The 25,055-nt window shown below is 44.3% G+C and overlaps 1 protein-coding gene and 1 long non-coding RNA gene across 2 annotated transcripts in view; one reads left to right on the forward strand and one right to left on the reverse strand.

Annotated features, from left to right (window-relative positions):
* Positions 1-25,055, forward strand: part of IGF1R (insulin like growth factor 1 receptor) — a 185,471-nt gene that overhangs the window by 41,909 nt on the left and 118,507 nt on the right. The window lies entirely within an intron of this gene.
* On the reverse strand, positions 208-8,257 carry LOC310749816. Its single transcript, XR_014541816.1, has 4 exons — positions 5,441-8,257; positions 4,001-5,139; positions 635-3,774; positions 208-428 (listed from the first exon to the last, which is right to left on the reverse strand). It is a non-coding gene; the product is annotated as an uncharacterized lncRNA (long non-coding RNA).

Consider the following 25,055-nt stretch of genomic DNA (forward strand, 5'->3'; position numbering starts at 1 on the left):
AGTATAATTGCTGTCCCTGTATAAGAAAGCATTAATTTCTCATAAATAATTTTTTCCCCTTTTGCTCTGAGATGGTTTATCTGCATCGGCTGTTCCCTATTTTGTGGAAAGGAAATAAATAATATTTAAAAAGAAGGTGAAACTTGTAAAAGGTTTTCCAACTTTGTTATTGATGATGTCTCTTTTTTAAAAAAAAGGATCAGAAAGTTGTTAAATGCAGCCTGGGTCTGATACAAGCCACGGAGTTGACTCATTCTCTTACCAGAAATACTTTGAAGTTCTGCTTGTAGATAATGTTCACTGTGGGGGCAGTTAATAGCAGCAGTTGTACAACATTTCAGGTATATAATTCTGCTTTGTAAACTGATGAGGCTGGAAGACCAGTTGTGTGCAGGAGAGAAGAGAGCTTGAATTCCTGAGACTTCAGCCTGTGTACAGTGGTACCTCGGGTTACATACGCTTCAGGTTACAGACTCCGCTAACCCAGAAATATTGCTTCAGGTTAAGAACTTTGCTTCAGGATGAGAACAGAAATCGTGCTCTGGCAGCAGCAGCAGGAGGCCCCATTAGCTAAAGTGGTACTTCAGGTTAAGTACGGACCTCCAGAACGAATTAATTATTTAACCCGAGGTACCACTGTACTTAGCTGCAGTGCCTCACCAAATCTCATATGTGGTCATATTTCACCAGTGTGGGGTGCAATGGTTAGTGTTGGACCTGGGAGAGCAGTATTCAAATCTCAATTCAACCATGAATCTCACTGCAAGACCTCAGGCCAGTCACAGTCTCTCAGCCTAACCTACCTCACAGAGTGGGATGTGAAGGTAAGGAATAAATGGGAACCTTTGTCCTATGGGTCTCATCAGGCCTAGCATGGGGCCCAGTTTGGCCTGTGAGGCCATTCCTCACAAAACAAAAGCCCACCTGCCCCATATACAATATCATGTGTGGGGCAGGTATGGATGCGGCAATTGGGAGCTTGCACACTGTCAATTCCACTCAACTGATCATCACTGATGGGAGAGACCCCTAAGGTATTAGCTGCCCTAGGTAGCCCCTCATTGAAAAATCCTGAGTGCAGCCAAGGCAGCTCTGTTTCAAATCATTTGCAATTGAGGCTGCTTACTAAGAAAGCTCCCCCCCCCGCCCTGCAGGGGGGGACCCCTCAAATTTTATGAGTTTCTAGGCAGATTGCTTCATCAAGCCCTGTTAAAGGTGTGTTCCCATTTCCAGTCAATTGATTGGCTCTGGGTGCATGTATTTGAAGGTCTCTGTAGCACCCCATCAGCTGATCCCCCTTGAACTTTGACATACATGAGACCTGGTGATTGCTAGGTGGGCAGTCCTGCTCACCTGGCCAAGTTGGCCCATGGAAGGTGGGGAGACTGAGGGCTGCAGCCTGATCCTGTTCTCTGCCCCAGCCATATGTCGAATCCAGTTTCTGATTCTCCTCTGCTTCCTCAAATCCTAAATTTAAAGAGACACATCCCATGTTTTAAGAATTGTTTTTCTATTCGAGCTTCAAACTCCCAAATCTTCTCCCGCTTGTTACAGACAAAGAAAAAGAGGAATGCTTTCTTCTGCTGTATATCCAGTTCAGCATCCCATTTGCATTAATGCACATTCTGTTCCTGCATATAAATAATATCACTGCTTGAGAATGACTTTTGAAGTACATGGGCGAAACCAAATATTACCCTTGGCTTTTTTTTATTATCTCACACTGTAGTATGTGCAAGAATTATACGGCGAATCCCGGAGGCTAATGGGGAACCAGTTAGACAGGGACTGAGTGCTCCAGTTAAGCAAGCCAATTTTGAATGCTGCTGATGAAATCTCATAAATCTGCAACATGGCTTCAAACTCTAGTAACCCTGGTATAGTTAAGCATGGAGAAGTTGTTTTGCTCTCGGACTTTTGGGATATCTAGTACCTTTTGGAGGGGGGAACAATGCGCTGCAGACAGGCAGGAGTGGGTGCCCACCTTGAGGTTTCTCACAGTGCATCTCTAGGATTACCAGTGGTTTGGAGAGTGTTTCCTCACTGTTCTTATTTCTTCACAGATTTGTAGAGTTGGAAGGGACCCCCAGGGTCCTCTAGTCCAACCCTTTGCAATGCAGGAATCTCAACTAGAGCATATAACTTGTAGGTTACTTGACTTGCAGTTGGTTTGTAGCAGTGACATGCAAGAGAACAGTCATCCTATAGAAAAGTGTGTGAGTCATTCAGCCCAGATGGCCCTTGTTCAACACTGTGCGTGGAGGAACTTGGATGTATTAAGTCAGTCTGGGTTTTTTTTTGGGGGGGGGGTTGTTGCTTACAACTTCGGCCATCCTGAATTGATCAGTTTATGTCCTGACTGGCTACTCTTGTGTTGTCTTGTGCAGTTATTGTAGATGAAGTTTCCCTATTGCCTCTCCCCCCCCCCCCCGCTTTTTTTTTTTGTATTTTGTACTTCATAGGGATTTAGAGAGCTTTGCTTGAGGCCAAACAGGTACCCGATGCTTTTTGTCTATAGCCATCCTTTTAAGGTTTGTGGTCACGTTTGTGTATTTGGGTGGGTGCTGAAGACACCACCTACTCTCGTCACTTCTTTCCCCTGGATTAGCAGCTCCCTACCCTGAGTGAGGAATCTGGGTAAATGCAGTAGAACTAATCTAAATTTTGGGCATCTGGTAGAGCTGAAAGAGGAAGTGGGAAAGCGTTCCTCTTCTAACTTGCTCCTTCAACTCTACATTCGTTTCAAGGGAGAAGAAGTTAACCACCCTCATGACCAAGCAGGCAGTGAGTGGTGGTGAGGCAGGGGTGGTGATCTCAGCGGCTTCTCAGGCATCAGCAGAAGACCTCCAGGGTGCCATTGTTTTCACAGTTGCCATGTTGGTGAGCCCAAGTTTACAGGGTAGATTGCTGTGGAATAAATGGCTTCAAAACTCATTCCCTGAGCTTGTTGTGTTGTTGCTGTCCTGGATCTGAGAGCTGGTTAAAAAAATATGGGGCAGGTTATTGACTCTCCTGAACTTTGGACTGCAGGTGGGAGATTAATTGATTGTGAATGCTGTACCATGTTTTGCAGAATTGTTTGTTCCAAATGGAATGTGGATGGGTTCAGACTTGTCCTTTCTCTGACGTTCTAGCTTTTCATGGGCAGGGAGTCCATGCAACTCCACACCCTACAGTCTGCTTTGTTTTGCTTTTTCTGCATTCTTTGATTTGGCTCCAGAGTAGCTATTTATATAGGACAACTCCATACTATTAGATTGAGCCCTGGCTATGTATTTTTTTTCTTTTCTATTTCTTTTCTATTCCATAATTAGCCTTTTTCTTGAAAGAGGGGCAGTATTCAAAACTAGTCCTACACAGAGCTGACCAACTGAAGTTAATGGCCTGACTAACTTAGGTTTATTAATCTGAATAGCTCTATTCAAATTGAATAGTTGAATACAACAAAAAAAATTCTAGAACTTGGGGACCCAGATGAGGCGGGGGATGAAAGGCTGCTCCTTGGGTTATTAAACAGACTAGAGCCTCAGTCAGTTCTTTCCTTTGCTCCATTTTAAAAATGAAAAGGTATATTTTGGAAAATGGAACTTGCTACTGTTGGTTTTTAATGTGAAGATGGAGAATTCTAATTGGGAAAAGTCTCGATCTCCATTGTCTTACTCATTTATCAGCCCACCTCCACAAAACCGCTCTTGCATTTAGGGTTGCTGAAGTCAAAAACCTCATTTTTTCAAGGTTGCACTTGGACTTTAATGCCCAGATTTCATGAACTAACTACAGTGGTACCTCGGGTTAAGTACTTAATTCGTTCTGGAGGTCCGTTCTTAACCTGAAACTGTTCTTAACCTGAAGGCCACTTTAGCTAATGGGGCCTCCTGCTGCCGCCGCGCCGCCGGGGCCCAATTTCTGTTCTTATCCTGAAGCAAAGTTCTTAACCTTAAGCACTATTTCTGGGTTAGCGGAGTGTGTAACCTGAAGCGTATGTAACCCGAGGTACCACTGTAAGCTGCTTTTGCGGCATTGGAAGTATTACTATGTGGTTTTCATATCATACAGCAAGTTCAAACTTAAGCACCACGCTCTGTCCATTTCTTTGTAACATCAACAGGAAAACGCTGATTTCTACTTGCTCACCGTTCCTTCATGTAGTGACTTTCTAATTCTGTATTGAGCAAAGCAGAGGAAGAATTTGAATTGCATTTCTTGTAATCTTAATGCTATTTGAGGTGGAGAAGCAGCAGCAAAGCCAGGCAGGAGAGAGCATATACAGTGATGGGCATACAGGAGTCTTGCTCCATTTAGATAATATCCTGACTACATTAATCCATATCCTGTTATTTCACATTGCTCAGTCACTACTGCCAGCTCACTAATGTGAACTAATTGCATTTGCTCTAGGAAAGCAGTTACACCCCCCCCCCCCGAATATTTCTGCAATAGATATTAGCATTATCAGTTTGGTTGCATGAATGGAATTGCAGTGCATGATGTCAAAAGAAAAATATGATAGCACAACCTTCCAGTTTTAAAACAAATAAATAATAATAATTATTGACATTGTGTATTCTGTGCTTTAGCGGTCCTTGGCACGCACACATTGTAGAATCGTGCTGCTTTAGAATCACAGAACCATGGTAGAGTTGGAAGGGACTACAAGGTTCATCTAGTTTGTAAAGGGTTTGATGAATTCATCCAAAAAATTTGGGAGGGAGAGAAGAGCAAACAACTTACTGAGGCCGCTTCTTGGGTCTTTAAATTTACATTTGGTTTTCCCCTTTTGTTGTTTGTTCTAAATGGATGGACTGAAAAAGTAACGTCCTTTTGAGAATCTTTCCTTTGGGGAGACTGTGTGTGTTTAATTCCCACAATGGGGCTTGGTGCTGGCAACAAGCCACTGTGGCTGAAAGAAGAAACGATTTCCCCTTGAAAATCAAGTGCTTAGATGCTGTCCGGTCTCTGAACCTGAGAGAAGCAAAGGATAGGTCAAGGTATGGAGCTCATATCCTCCCAGATGAGAGCAACAGGGGCAGCAGGAATCATGACATAAGTGATGACCGGCTTCACAGTTTTTCCCATGTTATGATTTTTTCTCTGTCCATTTCCTTCGTGCCATTCATGTACCATAGATATTGTATTGATCTTTATTACGGCCATTGGCCCATCACACGACAGTTTCCCATACCAACATAATGTACTTAAACCTCCAAATTTAAAACCGCCAAAACTTACAAACAACAGACAAAAACCAAAGCAAAACAAAAACAAAAGACCAACCTCATACGTTACAATAAATTTGTAACATAAACATTGCCCTCTGCTCATAAATAAGTAGAAGACATCAATGGTGATATCACCTAATTACAACCTAAACCATAGATTATAGTTTAAAGGGATTATCCGAGCCGCACAGGAGTCCGTTTCTCTTCTTTAGGGATAGGACGCTGATCAAGAATCTGGCAACCATGAGTGATCTTAGGGGGTCATCATCATTTAATAGATATCTCAGTTTGGCTTCATTCGTATCATCGGCAATTCCCTTTAGATATTGAGCAAGAAACTTGCTCCTGGCCGATGAGTGAAAAGCACAGTCAAGAATTATGTGATGTACCATAGACATCGCTGAGCTAGATGGATGAATATCTGACTCGGTAGAAGGCAGCTTCCTATCTTCATATAGATGCATTTATTCACTGCATTTTTCTCTTGCTACTACAGAGTGTGTCCTATTGATGAGGTCACCCAGTGTTGGTGCCTTGCAGTGCTGCACTGGAATCTTTGTCTCTCTTGGTGTCAGCATCTTGCTTACATCAGCTGTGTACATTTGTCAGTTTCTGGATTGATAATAATAATTATTATTATTATTTATACCCTGCCCACCTGGTTGGTTTTCTCCAGCCACTCTGGGCGGCTTCCAACAAAAGATTAAAAATACAATAAAATATCAAACATTAAAAACTTTTCTAAACAGGGCTGCCTTCAGATGTCTTCTAAAAGTCAGATAGTTGTTTGCTGAGCATCTGTTATGCAAGTGCTTTCAACCTGACCGAAAACACATAGCAATTTCTGCAAGAAGACGACTCCATATTTCTGGTGGGGTGTTTTAGAGAAGTCTTAGTGTCCCAGGAATCTTCAACTTTGGTTGGCGATTGACATTTTTTCCTAATTGTTACCTCTTTGTGAACCTTCAGTACAGAAGTGGTAATTTCTGCAGTTTGTGTTATGATACTTTTCACAGTCAAGTCAGTTTATTGTGTTTTATTAGCAGACAGCCATTATACACATAAAACAATAACAACAACAACAATAAAGATTTACATTTCTGCTCCTTAACGTTTAACGGATAGATAATTTCCCATACCCCCTTTAAGTTTTAATAGCACAGATTTGTGGAGTCTTAGCAAGAAATTTAGATATTCTGAAGGACATATACTTCTCTACATTGGACAGCAAAAAAACCCCCAAGTTTTTGCTAGGGATTACTTTTCCTGCTGTGATCTTAACAATGGGTAAATATAGTTATTTCTGTATTCATTATGAAAAGGGGCATTCAAGGAAAACATGAGTTGCATCTTCTGTTGACACAGAGTTGCAACGACAAATTCTGTCCTCCGTAGGAATTCCTCTGTGCTGGCCCATCCAATCTGTTAGTGGAAGGACTTTATAAAAGTTTAAAAATGCATTATTTTGTAGGGCTTTATATAAATAGCATCCTCTCTATGCATTGAAATGAGTTACTGCATATTGCACTCAGCTTATTTACTGGATTTGAATATTTTCTGTTTCGTTGAGAGGAAGGGTGGTAAAACACCTGCTTTAGAAAAGGTCACAAGTTCAGTCTCCATCTTTTCCAGGTAGGGCTGGCAGAAACTCCAGATTGCTGCTACCTGTCAGTGTAGAAAATGCTGAGCTAAATGGACTGATGCTGTGTCTCAGGATAAAACAACTTAGAGCCATTTCTGCCTATATTACTTAGCTTGATTGCTTTCTCTAAATTACTCACTGAGTATACATGCATTGTGTGATGGCTGTTCTCTTCCTGGGAGTGGCTGAAGCAAGGTAGACCTCTTAAAGTAGTTTTGCACGGCACATCAAGATCTTTTGAGATTTAAAAACAGTTTTATGAATTCGTGATATTATTATTACTGCCCTGATCGTATAGCGTGTCTGTTAAGTATTTGAGCCTCACTCCAGGGTGCTTGTTAAGAAAGGTATAAATTAGTCTAAGAAATAGTGATAGCTTTGCAAGTAGAAAGTATCACCTCCATTGCAGGAAAATCCTTATAATCTAAAAGGACAGGGGACAGATACTGCGTGGGGGTCACGTCAAAACTGGGCTCATGCAGAGTGTCGCTTTGAATGTCCCTCTGAGCTAATGTCACTGAAAATTGAAATGCTGAATTGAAAAGTGGCCTATGCCTTAAAAAATAATAATATTTTCCATAAAATGCTTTCTGAAACTCGTCTTCCTTGTCTATTCATTTTGAAATATCATTGGCTTAGAATGAAGGAGAACTCCCTGTTTTTCTTCTGCAATGATGCAACCACTTGTATTGAGTGCTGCCAATTGCCACCTTGCCTCAAGGTATCTGAGCACTCCACGCATAGTATGGATGCAGAACTGTTTTGCTTGTGAAGCTATGTCGTACTCTGGCTTTGCTCAAACATTTTTCTAGAGAGGGGATTGCAGCTTCTGGACAATCTGCCGCTGTGAAGTAAGCCACTCAAAGAAAGCCACTCCTTTCTTTGTCTAGGGGATAGAGAACTGCTGACAAAACTTGAATGCTGGCCAGCCGCCATTTTGAATCAAGATGGCAAACCAAAACATGACTTTGCCCAGTTTGGCCTGACGGCTACAAACAATCCGGGACTTTTTGCAGGCACCAAGTCATTGTAGGGGCCATAAGTTCAGCAACGAAGCAAATGTTTTCTCTCAGAAAGTTCTTCCCTTTTGTTGGGCTTCTAGTCCTTTTGTGGAGATTTCCAAACCTCCTTTATCCTTGAGGAATGTGAATGCATCATGTAATCCTTGTGTTGCTTTGGAATCCCAAGTAGGAATTGGAAAAAGCCTTCCAGACCACCAAAAGACTTTTCACCTACATGCCCGCACGTAACTGTGGTGAGTCACAGGGCAGCTGAAGAACTCCCTTGCTGGGGCTCTGACTCACCTGTGAAAAACTGCAATGCTGTGGGCGAGTAGCTAATTCTCCACCTGCCTGAACTCTTAAGTAATGGAGAGTGGCAGTGTGGGCTCTCTTCACCCACCCAGCTTGCCAGATTCCTCCTACCAAAGCTTGGGGCATGGATAGAGCTGGAAAAAAAATCCCTGAGTCATTATTTAAGCATTGCTTGATCCCTCCATGTGCTGGAGTTGATATAGGCTCCAAATATATAGTTTTATTCTAGAACCCAGGAGATTTTCCCCCACCACAAGATCTGTATAAGCAGGTGTGTGGATGCATGAAATCTTATATACCCTCTCTATCCGGCGATGAAAGTGGCTTACACGTTCCCCCCTGCAGTCCGTAGCATGCCTGTTCTTGACCACTGCACTAGTGTCTCTTTGCCCCAGCTGCCAGTTTATCCCCAGGGGAACTCTTGTTGAGGATATGGCTAGTGGAATGTTTTGTGTGCATAAGTTTCCAGGTTCAATCCCTAGCATTTCCAGGTAAGTTAGGAAAGACTTTTGCCTGATACCCAGTCAGTCAGTTTATACCTGGGTGGAATCTACACGCAAATAAAAGACGTTCTGAAAATGCTTCCCCCCTCTTTTAAAGAAAAGTGTTTTTTAAAATACATTGAATTTTCCATAAGGCTTGCCATCACCATCTAGTGTCACATTGTATATTGCATTTAAAGCACGCTTAAAATGTTTTATTTGCAGCTGTATAGCTGAATCCCTGGTACATCCAGTTACTTGGCCAAAAGCACCCAAGACCCAACCATTGAATACCATTTTAGCTCCAGCTAAAGCCCTCGGCTTCTCCAGTTGTTTAATTTTTTTATGGCTTTGCAGAGGGTCATCTGATTCGGGGGCAGAGATGGTGGAATCTGTGACCCTACAGAAGTCTACAGCTCCCATCAGCTACAGCCAGGATTACCAAAGGCAGTGTAAGAAATTCAGATATATAAGCTAGGCACCAAATGGCTCCTTAAACCAAGGTTGCAGTCACCAAAATGGAATGCCTTGTTGTCATTTTTTGGTAAGACGGCGCTAAGTCATATTTTCAGTTGATGGAGTGACTGATTCTCAGTTAAACATCTAGCTAGTTCAGATGACATCCTTGAACTAGGTTAAGAACTTTGAGAACTTAAAGAAGGAAAGTTTCTTGATCCAGGGGCAGTCCACATATATATTGACCTATTCTGACCTCTTTTTCTTAGTGGTGACTGCTCCTGCTCAGGCTGCACTGAAAAAGCACTCTGGTTCCTGAAACTCATTCCGATTGTGCAGATAAAATATAGCTGATAGACTTCTACAGGATGTAGTATTAGTGTGTGAAAACAGTCCAGATCCAATGATCCTCAGATGGTGGAGATGTCTGGCACCATCCTGGTGCCCAGGCATCTTTGCTTGGTCAAAAGTGTTCAATAGCCAGGTGCAAAATGCGCCTGGCTAATTTCAAATACTGCATCTAGGTTGGAGGCTATCACAGTTTGTCGGGGGACCAGGTTCCATAGTTTAACTGTGTGCTGCACGAAAAAGCAATCTCTTTTATCTTTCCTGAACTTTCCATCATTCAGCTTCCTTGGATGTCTACAGGTTCTTGTATTATGAAGGAGGGAGAAAAGCTTTTCTCTGGCCACTTTCTCCAAGAATATTCAGCCTTCTATTCTACAAAAGAGAACAGAGATTGCAGCAGTGGACTCTACTTGCAAGTCAGATTTGGCCCCCCAGGCTTCCCTGTTTGGCCATGAGGCTGTTTGGGCTGATGGGCACTGCCAAATGTCAGGTGTGGACACATAAAGACATTGCTGGGCTGAAAGGGGCTTTGCAGGCACAGCCTGATCAATACTTTCAGAGCTCCATGTACGGCATTTTGCAAACCCCACTGAGCAGTTTGCAAAGCCACTTGCACTGAACTTTGTAAGCACTTGTGGTCCAGTTTCCCACCCTTGGGGCTGTCAAATATGAAATGGATCTTCTTCTTGAACCATCAAAGCAAGTTATAGCATTAAGTCATTTTTTAGGGGGTGCAGAAAGGAAATAACCAGTGTAGTCCCATAGATTATGGGACAGGATGCTTCTGATGGGGGCTCGGCTGACTTGAGTACCTGAAATAAAATTGTTTTGGTTAGACATGATTCACATCCCCTCTCTTCTAGGATCTAAGCTGTGTGAACTGTGGGCTAATAAGCCAGTGTTCTAGGAAGTTTGGCAGGCGGCTATGAAAATACTTCAGAGCACCCTGTTTCCTGATGTGGTGTAAGATGACAGATTTAGAAACCGCTTTTCATTTTTCTCTCTTCCCTTAAAACTAGGGGGGGGGGGAGTGTGCAGTTTTATAGAGCTGGATCCTCCTAAATACCTTTTATTTCTAAGCCAGAAAACTTCTCTCTTGCCACTCTAGAGGTTTTTTTTTTAATATTAAGAATAATTATAATCTTGAAAAGGCTCTTTACAGGAGACTGTTCTCAGTCCAAGAAATGTTCTAAAGGCTAAGAGCTCAAAGGAGCAATGTTTAATAATGTTTTGAAATATCTGCCCTTGGTTATGTCACTTTTGTGTAAACGGCCTGTGTTTTAAACATTTTTTAAAAAGAAAAGCCTCTCTTCATGAGAAGCTTTAGCAAGAGCCAACAGTCTAATACAGGCTCAGATCACATCTTAATTCAGAAGTCTTTAATTTGATTGTGCCTTGTGTGCTTTTTTTACAACATTTTTTTTAAAGAACCACCACCAACAATTTTGCTTGAGCATCTTCAGCTGGTCTTAGTTACAGGAAATTTAGAAAATTAATATAATGAAGTGTGTGCGCGCTTTTTTTAAAGAAGCAAACTTTCTGATAACGCTTGTGTAGCTCCGTGGCAGAACATCTGCTTTCTATGCAGAAGGCCACTTTTTCAAACGCAGACATATCCAGGTAGGGCTGGGAATATTCTCTGTCTGAAATCCTGGAGCGCCAGTCAGCTTAGGGAATTCTTCTGGCTCGATGGACCAATGGCAACTTCCTATCATGAGAAGAGCCTGCTGGATCAGGCCAATGGCCCATCCAGTCCAGCATTCTGTTTTTACAGCATCCAACCAGATGTCTCAGTGCAAAGCTAGCAAGCAGGACCAAAACACAAGAGCCCTCTCCCCTCCTGTGGTTTCCAGCAACTGGCATTCAGAAGCATTATTGCCTCTGACTATGGAGGGCAGAGCATAGCCATCGTGGCTAGTAGCCATTGATAGCCTTCCCTGCGAATTTGTCCAATCTTTTAAAGCAATCAAGGTTGGTGGCCATCAGTTATTCCTATGGGAGCGAGTTCCATAGTTCAACTGTGCATTGTGTGAAGAAGTATTTTCTTTTGCCTGGGCTGAATCTTCCAGCATTCAGCTTCAATGGATGTCCACGAGTTCTAGTATTATGAAGGAGGTTGCAAAACTTCTCTGTCCACTTTCTTCTCCATTCCATGCACAATTTTACAAATTTCTGCCATGTAATCTCTTGCTCGACTTTTCTCTGGACCAAAAGTTCCCAAGTACTGCACCCTTTCCTCATGGGGGAGATGCTATATCATACCCTTCCTTGATCATTTTGCTTGCTCTTTTCTGAACATTTTCAAACTTTTGCAACTTTCAAACTTTTTTGAGGTAAAAGGACCAGAACTATATACAGTGGTACTTCGGGTTACATACGCTTCAGGTTGCATACGCTTCAGGTTACAGACTCCGCTAACCCAGAAATAGTGCTTCAGGTTAAGAACTTTGCTTCAGATGAGAACAGAAATCGTGTTCCGGCGGCGTGGCAGCAGCAGGAGGCCCCATTAGCTAAAGTGGTGCTTCAGGTTAAGAACAGTTTCAGGTTAAGAATGGACCTCCGGAACGAATTAAGTACTTAACCCGAGGTACCACTGTACAATACAGCTTTGGTAAGTTTGAGCTGTTCTTCGCCACTGTCTTCCTCTGCACCCCCCCCCCCAAAAAAAGAATAGAGAAGACTTGTTTGGGGGGCAGAAGATGAGTTGACCAAGTCATAAAAATATGCAAGTTGAAGGTCTGGAGGGAGAAGCAAGAGGTTATTTGTGTGAATATAGCTGAGGGGATAGCTCAGTTGGTAGAGCATGAGTTTCTTAATCTCAAGGCCATGGGTTTGAGCCCCACGTTGGGTGAAAGATTCCTGCATTGCCTCATGGCCCCTTCCAATTTGATGAGTCTTATCATTCTAACCAGAGACACCATTTAAATCTAGGGCTGCCTGTGTGGCCTCTGCAGGTAGCTCTGTTGCCCCTGAGGCTTCCCCTGGCATTCTCCCTCCTTGGTCATAAGGTAATGAGGACGTTTACCTTTCTCTGCCTTGAAAAATATATAGAGCAGCTAAAGGAAGTTGGGAGAGTGACTCTCTTTCCCACTTCCCCTTTCAGCATGTGGACACAGGTTAATTCTGCAAGCTCTGACGTCTACCCAAATCTGTAGGAAAAGCCAAGTGTGGGTGCCTGGTCTCCATGTGGGGATGTAGGGTGGTCCATCACAGGTTCAAACCAGGCCTCATTCTCCCCACTTTAACTTAGAAGAGGAGCATAGGAGGCTATCCTCTGTACGTGTGAGAGAACCTGGATCCCTTTCCCCTTAACTGTTTCCTCTGCGAGATCAGGAGAAGGGGGTGCTTCCCTGTTACCTGGGCAACAAAAGGGCTCGATAAATATTTTTGCACAGTCCGGTCTCGTGCGACGGCATTCTTAAGATAGGGAGTTTCTTTTGGCTCCTCTGTTTTTTCCTGGTTTGAAGTCTTGCCCTCGGTATACCGGGAGGCTGTTTCATCAACGCACAGTGTAATCTCAGAATCGAAAGTTGTCAGCACCTAAAGTCACAGGGCCCTCCGTGCTGCGCATTCCTTTCTGGTACACAGTGGATCTGTGCTGGGGGGTGGGAAAAGGGCACAGGACCTATACAGAGGGGTCTGTTAGCTCAGGATGGAATGTTGGGCTATTTAGAGTTGTTGAAAGACTGGGGATCTTAATAGGTTGGAAAGCACCTGCTAGTCACTTGATAGGGGATCATTATTTGGTCACTTACCTGTCTGCTCTTCACCATGGTCCTTTTTGGGGGGGCTGCCTGCCTCTGGATATCTCTCTCCCTGCCCCACCTCCTTTCTTGCAATGCATTGCCCACTGTTGGGCAGATGGGCAAAATTACAGAAAGCGATATGGTGCTGTTTGTTTTTCGTTCATTAGATTTATACCCTATATTTTCTCCCAAGGGGAGTGCAACGTGGTCCTCATTTTTATCTTCACAACAACCTTGTGAGGGAGGGTTCAGTTGAGAGGCTGTGATTGGCCCAAGGTCACCCAGTGAGTTTCGTGGCTGAATTGGGGATTTGCACCATTGCCGTCCAAAGTCCATCACTTGTAACTGCTACGCTGCAGAGGCTATTAAGACTCTTAATATGCTTGCTAAATTTGACAGTGATGCCCACCTCCAGTGCAGTGATCCAGAATTCCGCCTAACTGGTTGTTTTAACCTCATGCTTTTCTTCTACTTTTAACGTAACTTATTTCTCCCCCCTTCCCCCTCACCCCATTTATGTACAGTCATACCTCGGGGTGAATATGCTTCGGGTTAGGCATTTTCGGGTTGCGCTCCGCGGCGACCCGGAAGTAACAGAGCGTGTTACTTCTGGGTTCCGCCACGCGCGCATGCGCAGACCGTCAAAATGACGTCATGCGCAGAAGCACTGAAATGTGGCACGCGCGGACACGGGTTATGTTCGCTTCGGGATGCGAATGGGGCTCCGGAATGGATCCCGTTCGCACCCCGAGGTACCACTGTATTTGGGTGGTTGAGTATTATAGTGAAATCATGCTCTTTGTGAAATTTTCTTTTTTAATGGAGAGGTGTAGAATATCAACCCACCCACCCCATTTCACTGTGTGTCATTGTTCTGAGTCAGATTTAGGATTTATAGGAGCAGAGCAACAACAGCAAACATTTCTCTGCATGTGATTGAAACCTTAAATTTCAATCACAGAAATGTGATTGAAACCCTTACAGTGATTGAAACCTTAAATTCAGAGGTAGATTCATATACGAGACCCATGATCTTTGGGTAGGCCTCTGCATTATTTGAAGTAGATCAGCAAGGATTTCCAACTTGGTAGTTGGCCCCCCCCGCCCCGCCCCGCCCCGCAGCCTCCAAGATACACTGCTGAAATGAATATTCCTTAGCGAAGCAATAACCAGAAGTTAATTTTTGTGTGAAAGGACTATGCATTCCCTTCAGTTCTGGCACTCAAATTCCTGGTCTCAGAATTATAGCATTTAAATGTATGTCTTTGGTACTTACATCCCAGTTAATGGATCGTTAAGTTCTAGTAAAAAAACACAAAAGTAGATTCAACAAGTCTGAACTCCACCCTCCCCTGATCTAGTCAACCTAATGCAGAGACATGCCAAAATCACCTTCTTGCCAGGCCGATTGGAAAGAGGTCAGGTCAGTGCAGTGAATCGTGCAGAAAGGCGGCAGGCAGCCCTTTCTGTGGGTGGGGACGTTTGGCTCGTGGGAGCTTCTGCTTATTTAATTCTCTTGGTAGAAATAACATCCATCTCGTGGCATTTTTGTGTGATCTTTGGGGCTAAAATGCCATCCCTGTGCTTGTTGATGGTGGAGCGATTATTGGGATCCTTAATTGTCCTGTGCAAGCCTTCTTGCTTGGAGACCATTTTTATTTTTATTTTTTAAAAATACCCTTTTAGTTGAAGAATTCATGTCTCTCTCTGCTCCCTCCCCAAATTTTGCTGCCTTTGTTCAAAAGCATGCTCAGAGAGGCGGCTGCGCCTCTGCAGTGTTTTTTGTGTGTGCAGACTTGTGCTCTCTGTGTGTGTGTGTGTGTGTGTGTGCATCCATACACTCTGTGGCACAGCTGCAGCACTGCCGGCAGCCAGACACCCAAACAAAAGAGGCAGCGGTAGCCTGGCTGATAGCAGTAAACAGAAAGGTGATGTGCTCATGGCTTCTGAGCCAAGCTTACTGTAAATTCAGGTCACCCTGCCATTTATCTTAAGTAAACAGGAACTGCTCTGCAGCTGCATCACATACCTGGGAGGGATTTAAACTAGCTGCTTTCCCTATAAAGTGTGCAATGATGAAAAGTGGGAGGGGAACCCTCTGGGTCACCTGTTTTGTGTCTATTCTATCAAGTTAGGTTTTAATTTTAAAGAGAAGGAGGGAGAGAGGGTGTGTTTTCTAGCTTTTACCTTTTCATAGATCTCTCATATGTTCTGGTACCTGCTGGTGTATCTCCTTTGTGTGAAGAATCATAGAATCATAGAATTATAGAATTGGAAGGGACACTGAGGATCATCTAGTCCAACCCCCTGCAATGCAGGAATATGCAGCTGTCCCATATGGGGATCGAACTTGCAACCTTGGCATTATCAGCACCATGCTCTAAAGAAAGCAGTGGGCACATTGGAATAGATAGCTTTGGTTGAATAACCTCTTTTACAAAAGATCTTCCCCCACAAACAACCCCAGACACTTGCATGGAAAACCACAGGGGCTTATAACCTGCGCTCAAATTTTGTCATAAACAAATTGGGACACAGTGTGGTTGAAGGCTGCACTTAAGATTTCCTTCATTAATAATTGGGAGGGGGCAGTTCCTTCCTGTGAAGCGGTGACCTCTTCCCTCTCTCCTTTCCCTGAAACCTTTTCCCACTTGCAGATAACACATTCTTGCCTTCTGTTAATGTGTAACTTCAACTCTTTCTCACCCTGCCCAGGCCTTACTCCCCTTTGCAGCCCCCTCCCCTCAAATGCCTTTCCATATAACAAGGCCTCTGCCTCCCACTTGTTGGCTTGTGTTTACTCTCTCATAGAGGCCAAAGGATCCTAGCATTTCAGATACTGAGCAACCTGTACCCTCTGGCACACGAAGCTGTCGTTCCCCCTCCTCCCCAACCTGGACAGGTAAAGGTAAAGGGACCCCTGACCATTAGGTCCAGTCGTGACCGACTCTGGGGTTGCGGCGCTCATCTCGCTTTATTAGCCGAGGGAGCCGGCGTACAGCTTCCGGGTCATGTGGCCAGCATGACTAAGCCGCTTCTGGCGAACCAGAGCAGCGCACAGAAACGCTGTTTACCTTCCCGCCGGAGTGGTACCTATTTATCTACTTGCACTTTGGCGTGCTTTCGAACTGCTAGGTTGGCAGGAGCTGGGACCGAACAACGGGAGCTCACCCCCGTCACGAGGATTCGAACCGCCAACCTTCTGATCGGCAAGTCCTAGGCTCTGTGGTTTAACCCACAGCGCCACCCGCGTCCCCAACCTGGACAGGTACAGAAGGTCTAAATTGATCTAGGGCAGGGGTTTCCCAAACTTGGGTCTCCAGTTGTTTTTGCGACTACAATTCCCATCATCCCTGATCACTGGTCCTGCTAGCTAGGGATGGTGGGAGTTGTAGTCCAAAAACAGCTGGAGTCCCAAGTTCGGGATACTCAGATTTAGGGTAAGGCATAAAGGAAGTTGCCTTTCACTGAATTGGACCATTGGTCTATCTAGCTCAGCATTGCCAACACTGATTGGCAGCTCCTCAAGGTTTTAGGCCAGAGTCTTTTCCCAGCTGTGTGCAGGACAGGAGCTTGCTTTTGTGCTCAGGTCCTGCTTGTGGGTTTCCCGTATGCATCTGTAAATGGGATGCTAGACTAGGTGGGCCATTGGCTTGATCCAGAAAGCTGTTCTTGTGTTCTTCAGCTGAGAGTGGCTTGAGGTCACCCAGGGAGCTTTATGGAACGATGTCGGCTCTGCACCATCACTAATAATACATTCGGCGTAAAGAATCCAGCCTGCACTTTGGTTAGTTCCCAAAGCTCTCGGACTGAGACCCCTGTTGCTGGCTGGAAAACAAAGAGTAGCAAAAGGACCTCCCTTTTTTGGCACTTTAATTTTTCTCTATCTTAATGAGGTGTTAAGGTTAGTTTACATTTTGATAAATATAATTACTGCTTGCTGGGGCTCTGTGCCCAAGTGGGGCTGAAAAAAAACAGACCACATTCAGTGAATATGACATTTATCTAATGGCATGATAATGGTCTTTTATAAGTGTTAACAGGTTTTTCTCTCCCCTCCCCACTGCCCCCCCCCTTGTAATAAGTAGTGCTCTTCATTTACTAAGGAAGGCGCTTGCTTTGCGGTTTGTGTACATAACAACAAAACAATTGGAAAGTTCTTCCTCTCTTTCCCCATGGAATTCAGTGGGACTTTCCTCCCTGGCAACTGGAGATAGCATTTTGTTTTTTTAACTCCTTAGAAACTTCTTCAGTGCTGTGCTAAGTTTGGCAGAGTGAGAAAAGAGGGAAACCACCTTCACTGTTGTCAATTCACTGCAAAGCGCTCATTGGTTTGTTTGCATGAAGCTCTCACAGGTGAATTTAGAGGTGTACCTAGCCCTATAGCTAGTGCGAGGCGGCGGCCATCTTGCGTTTCCGGCCCTGGAATATTTTGCACCATCCCTTGGCGGCACATTGATTTTTATGATTTGCATCAAATCTCTAGATTGGGCGGGAGTGGTGGAGTTACAGGACATGAGGGTCTAGTAATGTTTTCTTCAATTTGGACACATGGTGAAAATTTCCGTTCTTGTTAAAGAAGATCATCTTTCACAAACGTTCCCATTCCTCTCCTCGGTTGATAGAGGCATGCTTGAAACTGCTTGTCTGCTTAAGTTCAATACTTGTTAATTTTTCTTCCCTTTGTTTGTACCGAGCTGGGAAATTCCCAAGTGCCTGGCTTGCCAGAATTGGACTCCAGAGTTTTAATTGCTGAATTGGTTGAATTCACTATTTAAAGGACATTTAAATAATAATAATTACAAAATCCCAGCTCTTTACAAAATTGCAGATAGCAGATTTGCAAGATAGCAAAAAGAAGCAAAAATTGGACTTCAATAAAAATGTTTTGCTATTGTCCCATTGTGTGCCTGACCCCATCATTTGTTGTGCACACCCCCTCTGCCTACACCTTCATCCTCTCCGCTATCCTGGGCTTCCCTGAGGATGTTGAAGGCTCTCCTTCTCCCAAGATGCACAAGGCAACAACAAAGGGGGAGAGGGCTGTGGAATGAGGTGGGGGAGGCAAAGTCAGCAGAAATCTGCTTGCACGCTTAATTGTGCCTATTACATATTATGGTTGTTATTTATATTTATATTTAAATTGTTTTACTTATTTTCAACCACTCTGAACATGAAGGTATATTTGATGAAAACATGGTATCGGGGATCAGCAACTGGGCTGCCTGCAGGTCCAAATGTTGCTGCAGGGTCCTCTCCAACTTCTCCGCTGCCTTGCTGACTTTAAGCCTATTCCATTCTAGCCACTGCAGTGTGGGGTTGATTGTGAGGGGTGTTTTTGGTGCCCACAACAGTTTCCTCCCATTGACTCCAGAAAAGCTGGCATCACCTGCTAGGACTATGAAAGCTGGGCAGTGATCTTGAGAAATTTTGCAATCTGAATACAGTCATACCTCGGGTTAAAGTAGCTTCAGGTTGAGCGTTTTCAGGTTGCATTCTGTGGCGACCTGGAAGTAACGGAACTGGTTACTTCCGGGTTTTGCCGCTCGCACATGTGCAGATGCTCAAAATGACGTCATGCGTAGAAGCGGCAACCCACGCACGTGCAGGCGCGGGTTGCGTTCTGCTCATGATGCGAACGGGACTCCAGAACGGATCCCATTCGCATCCAGAGGTACCACTGTATGCATGGTGCCACTGGACATCCCTCTTCCTCCTTGCAAAAGGGAGTACTGCCTTTGTTCATCCCTCTGCTTGCATGAAAATGGTGTTTTGTGTGTGCGTTGGGTGGTCCTTTATTGTCAAGGGCCTATGCCCAAATTTCATGATTGGTTGGGGATCTGGGTAGTGCTCCTTGAGCCAGGAACTTCAATGGCAGCCTTTGACATAGCGACATAGCATTTGCTCTCCTCTTAGTATTTGCTCCCCTGATTTCACAGGGTAGCGGGGAGGGCTCCTCTGAAGAAGTGAGATGGAAACATCCCCCCCTCCCCGCTATGCGCCCAAGCAATTAACAATCCCTGAACTGTTCCCACATGACACATTACCCCTGTGGAGTTAGAAATGACTAGATGCTTAATTTGCATGTGTAAAACCCACCCTCCTGCCCTTCTGCCTACACCTTTTTCTGTGCATGATGATCAGCTTCTTTTAATTAACTTAAGAAGCTTCTAATTAAATATGGCTTTTATTATAGGGATGCTAATTCTTCTTCTTCTAACCCCCCCCCACATCCTCTTGCATATGAGGGGGGGGGGAGAGATGTCTCTGCCCAAGTAAGAGATGTATCATAGGAAAATTATTACTTTCAATAATTTTAGAGTAAAAGAATTACAGTTTTAATACATGACTTGGGTTGTCCTGTTGAAATAAACACATCAGTCAATATATTTGGATATTTTGGTGCCTGTGGTAGGAAGCCCATAGCACACACACACACACACACACACATACACACACTGCTTACTCCACTTGCCAACTCCCCTGCCATCCCCCCCCCCCCACATTAACACCTTAGAGTTTATCCTCCCACCCCATGCAACTACTGAGCTCGCTTTTCTTGGCCACGCATGCAGAAGATCCCCAGATCAGTTGCCAGCATCTCCAGGTAGGGCCGGGAGAGATTGCTGTCTGAAATCAAGGAGAACTGCTGCCAGTCAGTGCTGAGCAAGATGGGGGTCTTACTCAGTATAAGGCATCTTCCTGTGTCCCTATGTCTTCTTCCCAACAATGTCACAGCCAAAGCTCAAGTATATCATCAGGGGAAGGGACCAATCTCCTCTTCCAGTGGGTGGACAAACACCTTTTTTCCACCTTGACTGTCCGTATGAAAGGGACCCTGAACCCTGAACATCCAAGCTGTCTGGCTGAGCAGGGAAGCCATAAACCAAGGGGAGTGGGCTCTTCAAAAGGAAGTTTCCCCACAGATCTCCCAGAGATGGAATCCCCCTTGCACCGTCCTCTTTGCCTCCTCCTCGTAACTTGGGCAAAGTTGAGGCCTTCTGTGCGGCTTCTTTGAACCCAGATACCTTGCTGGCATTTTGAGATGTCACAAACTAGATTACAATCCCAGGATGTAGTGTGGGAGGACGGCACAGCAGCTAGATTTATTACTGGCCCCAACTGCTTCAGTTTGCCACTATCTGCCAAAAAGCTAGACAATGCTTCCCTTTGAAGAGTTAGTTCATAGGAGTTAGTTTGCATACTTTTCTCAAAGGGTTGAATTTCCTAACCATAGTGTCTTTCGCTGCAACTAGCAAATGTGTATCACTTGAATTTGTGATGATGATCTGAATGTATTACTTGAGTTTTCTCGAAAAGCTTGTCATGAGTAGGCCTAAAAATCACGAGCCACTTGCAGTATGTGTCATTTTTGAAACACGCTACAAAAGTCATGAGTATCAGCTGCTTCAAAACTTGAAAGAAGTTGCACCCCTTTCTAAGAAGAATCACCTTCTTCCTTTTCTCCTATACAAGTGCTGTGTTCTACATTGTGAAATAGGGAAATAGCTGAGTGAACACTTTTGCTGTCAAGGTATGTGGTCATCACTGTTTCCTTATTTTACCTGGCTTTATTAGCTTCTTGGTCATAGAATCGTAGAGTTGGCAGGGACCATGAGGGCCATCTAGTCCAACCCCCTGCAATGCAAGAATCATTTTGCCTAACGCTTGAACCCATGACCGTAAGCAAAGAATGCGACTCCCCCCCCCCCCCGCAGCCCGGGGTCAGTAACAGCAACCGCCAAAGGACTGCATTAAACTTCTGCATTTTCTCTTCCTTTATTTTTCTCCCAACCAAGTAAATTTATACCTTACTTTCTTTCCCAGCAGAAAGCTTCCAGCCTGGAACTCCATCTTTCACTTCAGTAGGTTTATTTCAATCCTTCTTACCTAGCCTATTCCAGACACAGTGACCAGAACAAGTTGTCACTCCTGTTCCATGAACTGCCTGCCATTTCCATAGTAACTGCAAATTGGTTTTAGATGACTTTTCAGGTTGCCAAGAATGCTACCCTTTCTGCCCCCCCAGCTCCCCCTTAATTTGGGGTGGTCTTTGAAATGGGTGGCCTTTTAAGCTGCTGGCAGTTTAGTGACTTTGAGAGAGGGCCGGCCTTTTAAATGGTTTGCCACCTCTTGTGCCTACGTGTGGGGGCTTTAGGAAGGATTAAGGAATGTTGTCAGGAACAGAGATTCCAGAAATTCCTCAACCTTGGCTCCTCTTAATCTCCCAAATTACCTTGCCTTCTGGCTAGCTGGCGAGGAACTGGGAGAGCAATCTGCTAGGGAGGTTGAAAATTAGCAAAGAAGAAGAAGAAGATAAAATTGGGCAGGAGCTAAATTTTCAGAGCCATTGAGCCTGGGAAAAGTAGGAGAAGTACCTTCCACTGGGCAGATTAAAAATGAAGTTGTGAGTCAGAAGGTGAATTGAAGTGAATGTCACTTGTCTTGGTGTACACTGTAGCATTGCTACCATTTAGGCCACGTTCACACCCTATATTTAAAGCGCTATGATACCACTTCAGACAGTCACAGCTTCCACAAAAGGAATTCTGGGAGCTGTAATTGTTTGGGGGGCGCTGAAAGTTGTTATGAGACACCCTGATATAGCTACCATTCCTAGATTTCCCTGTTAAAAGGGATTGATCGGTAAACCACTGTGGGAACAGTGGCACTGTGAGGGGAACAGGAGTCTCGTAGCAACTCTCAGCACCCATAACAATCTGCAGTTCCCAGAAATCTTTGGGGGAAGGCTTGGCTGTTTAAAGTGGTTTCTTAGTGCTTTCATTGTATGATGTGAATGTGGCCTTAGGCAACGTGGAGTCTGCGCCCATATAGTCACTAGAATCCTACAGGAGTATAGGAAGTGTGAAATGTTGCATTGAGTACAAGGTTTGGTTTTAAGTGTTTAAGTTCTTCTTTTTTATATATAAAATGTAATAAAATAAAACTTCTAGCTCTTACAGTTTCAGATGTGGAAAGCGTCAGATCAGTGCTTGGACTGTATAGGAAGACCAACAAAATTGCTGGATTTTCAATTTTTTCTGTGGTCTGGCGTGTACATTTTCAGCCTTTAATATTGGCCCTAATTCAACTTTGTACAAAGTTTTCCAGGTTTCTTTGGGGTGTATCTGCATTCTCTAACCAGCTCTCCTCACAAGACTATTGTTGTTGTTTTGGAGATAATGAAAAGGGAAGAGGATTTAGGATTTAAATTAATTGTGCAGCTTGGTATGTGCTATAGATAGTCATGAAATAGCTCAGTTTGTTCAGGGACAGATTTGCTGTCTGAAAATAGAAAATAATCCGGGAGAGAAGGTGGCCAGCCATGCAAATTTTGTAAATAAGGCAGCCTTGTCTAGGGATTGCAGGTGATCCTGTCATGTAATTAGAAAGGCCAAAGAATTTCTCTCCCCCCCCCCCCAACGAAACAGAAAACCCAACATCTTCCTTGATGAGATAGTTAGGTGTTGGAATATGGGACCTGTAAGTAGTTTGTTAACTTGTGTGTGTGTCAAAGAATTTTTTTGGTCTGCTGATTTCAGATGAAGCAAAAGTTTCCCGGCATTTTTCAGTTTGGCAGCTCGAGATGAAACAAACAAAAAAGCAGAATTATGTTGGCATTGAAATCAGTTACTTTTGATTAATTTGCAGCTTGCATAGGCCGGTGTGTGTTCTGAAATTATGAATAGTTTTTGTTTTGCTGCCTCTGAGACTCTCACTGCCCATGTCAAAAGGATGGATGGCGGGTGGGAAGCTTGTGTGAGCAGTCTTCAGCCGCTTCTTGCTCCAGCAGAAGGGGCTTGGGACAGGCTTTGCTTCTCATGGTGTACTTTTGTTCCACAACCACTCCTCTGGCCAAACAGGTTGGCAGGATCATATAAACGTCATAGAAACCTGCCAAACCTCTACACCAGAAGGGAAAAGTGAAGCGAATATACGCACCGCAAAAAGAAGTTGCTATAATTTCAAACCACCTTCAGCTCTTTGAAAGCCCTTTTCTCTTACCATAGTTTTTTAAAAAACATCTTAAGCAGAGGAAGGGAGAAAAGGAGGGGCAAGGATACTGCTGCTTTGTGTTGCAGTAATTTGCCTAACGCCCGCCCCCGCCCCTAGAGAGTCACCAGCATCTTGGGGCCAGTGGGCACATTTGCAAACTGGAGAAACTGTTTTGGGCCCCAAGCACACATAAAAAAATATATCACATTGCTAGAATAGAATGTTTCTTCCAAACCTAATTTCAGAGGGAGCAGGGGAGATGCTATGACTGCTGGTATGGCTATTATCCACAAGTGTGATGTAATCAATACCTGCCCTAGACAATAGACCAGAGATCTCTAGCCATCCTTTGTTCTGGGAACTGTCTAGGTAAAGGGTAAAGGGACCCCTGACCATTAGGTCCAGTCGCGGATGACTCTGGGGTTGCGGTGCTCATCTCACTTTACTGGCCGAGGGAGCTTCTGGGTCATGTCGCCAGCATGACTAAGCCGCTTCTGGCAAACCAGAGCAGCACACGGAAACGCCGTTTACCTTCCCGCCACTTTGCACTTTGACGTGCTTTTGAACTGCTAGGTTGGCAGGAGCAGGGACCGAGCAATGGGAGCTCACCCCGTCGTGGAGATTTGAACCGCTGACCTTCTGATCGGCAAGCCCTAGGCTCTGTGGTTTAGACCACAGCGCCACCCGTGTCCCACTGTCTAGGGCACCACAGAACGCCCATTTTACCGAAGAAAAAGTGATCACACTCAGAGACCCTCAAAACAGGCAATACTCATACACCCACCTAACAAATAAAATACAGGCTAAAAAGCAGGCAACTCCCTTGACACCCCCCCCCAAACTAAGTAACCCTTCAGAAGTGGAAAAAACCCCATAATTTTCAAAAAGTTGGGAGTGTAGGGAGCTTTGTTCAATGTGTGTGTATGAGGTTGCCACACACAGCAGTAGACTGTTGGACGTAACCTGACAGAGGCTTCTTTGATTTCTTCCCGTCCTTTTTGCTTTGTCTTTCCCTGCCTGTATATTGTTGTAAAAATATATATATATATACTTCTTTTGCGAAGAGGTCTCATCCATCCAAATGCACAATTCACACAGTTGCCCCTCTAGTATCTGCATCCCATTCTTCCAGAGCAGGCTGGTGTGTGTGTGTGTGAGTGAGTGAGTGTGCGCCCGCGCTCGCCCATTGAGTCCTCTATTCCCTCTGGCTTGGACTGCAAGCTTGTCTGCTATCTCTTAGCCTGGACATAGCCACATTAAAACTGCATTTAAGGCTCTATGACACGAGCTTAAACAGTCACGGTTTCCCCCAAATAATCTTGGGAGCTGTCACTTATTAAGGGTACTGAGAGTGGTCAGTAGGACACCTCCACTACTCCAGTTGCTTGGAGGAAGCAGAAAGATGTCGTCCCTTGTTGCCTGGATGCGAGTGAGTCCCCTTCCTTGGGTGCTCGGTTTGTTTCCTGCCTTGGTTTGAAGCTGGACCTATTTTGCCACCTCTGTTCTGGCTTTAGTAAGAAATTACAACCTCTAAACATGTGATGTAGTTTTAGGGTGCAGTCCTCTATTCTGCTCGCAGAGCTTCAATTCCCAGAGTTCGCTGCGAAAGGGGGAACTGATTGTGAAGCCAGATCAATGAGCACTTTTCATCTATTGGAAACAAGATGGCAGACCGAACCTTCAAAATCACACTGATTTTTAACCACTGTTTTGAAAACGGCACTAACTTCTTCATTTCTTGGAATTCCAAAGTAGTGTCGAGTACAGGGCAGCTAGTGATTAATAGATCCCATAGTTTTAGATGGATCTTAGGATCAATGCTTGCAGCTGGTGAATTATGAAAAGTTAAGGGC

The sequence above is a fragment of the Podarcis filfolensis genome (genome assembly GCF_964270895.1).
Source record: "Podarcis filfolensis genome assembly, chromosome: 14".
Taxonomy (NCBI): domain Eukaryota; kingdom Metazoa; phylum Chordata; class Lepidosauria; order Squamata; family Lacertidae; genus Podarcis; species Podarcis filfolensis.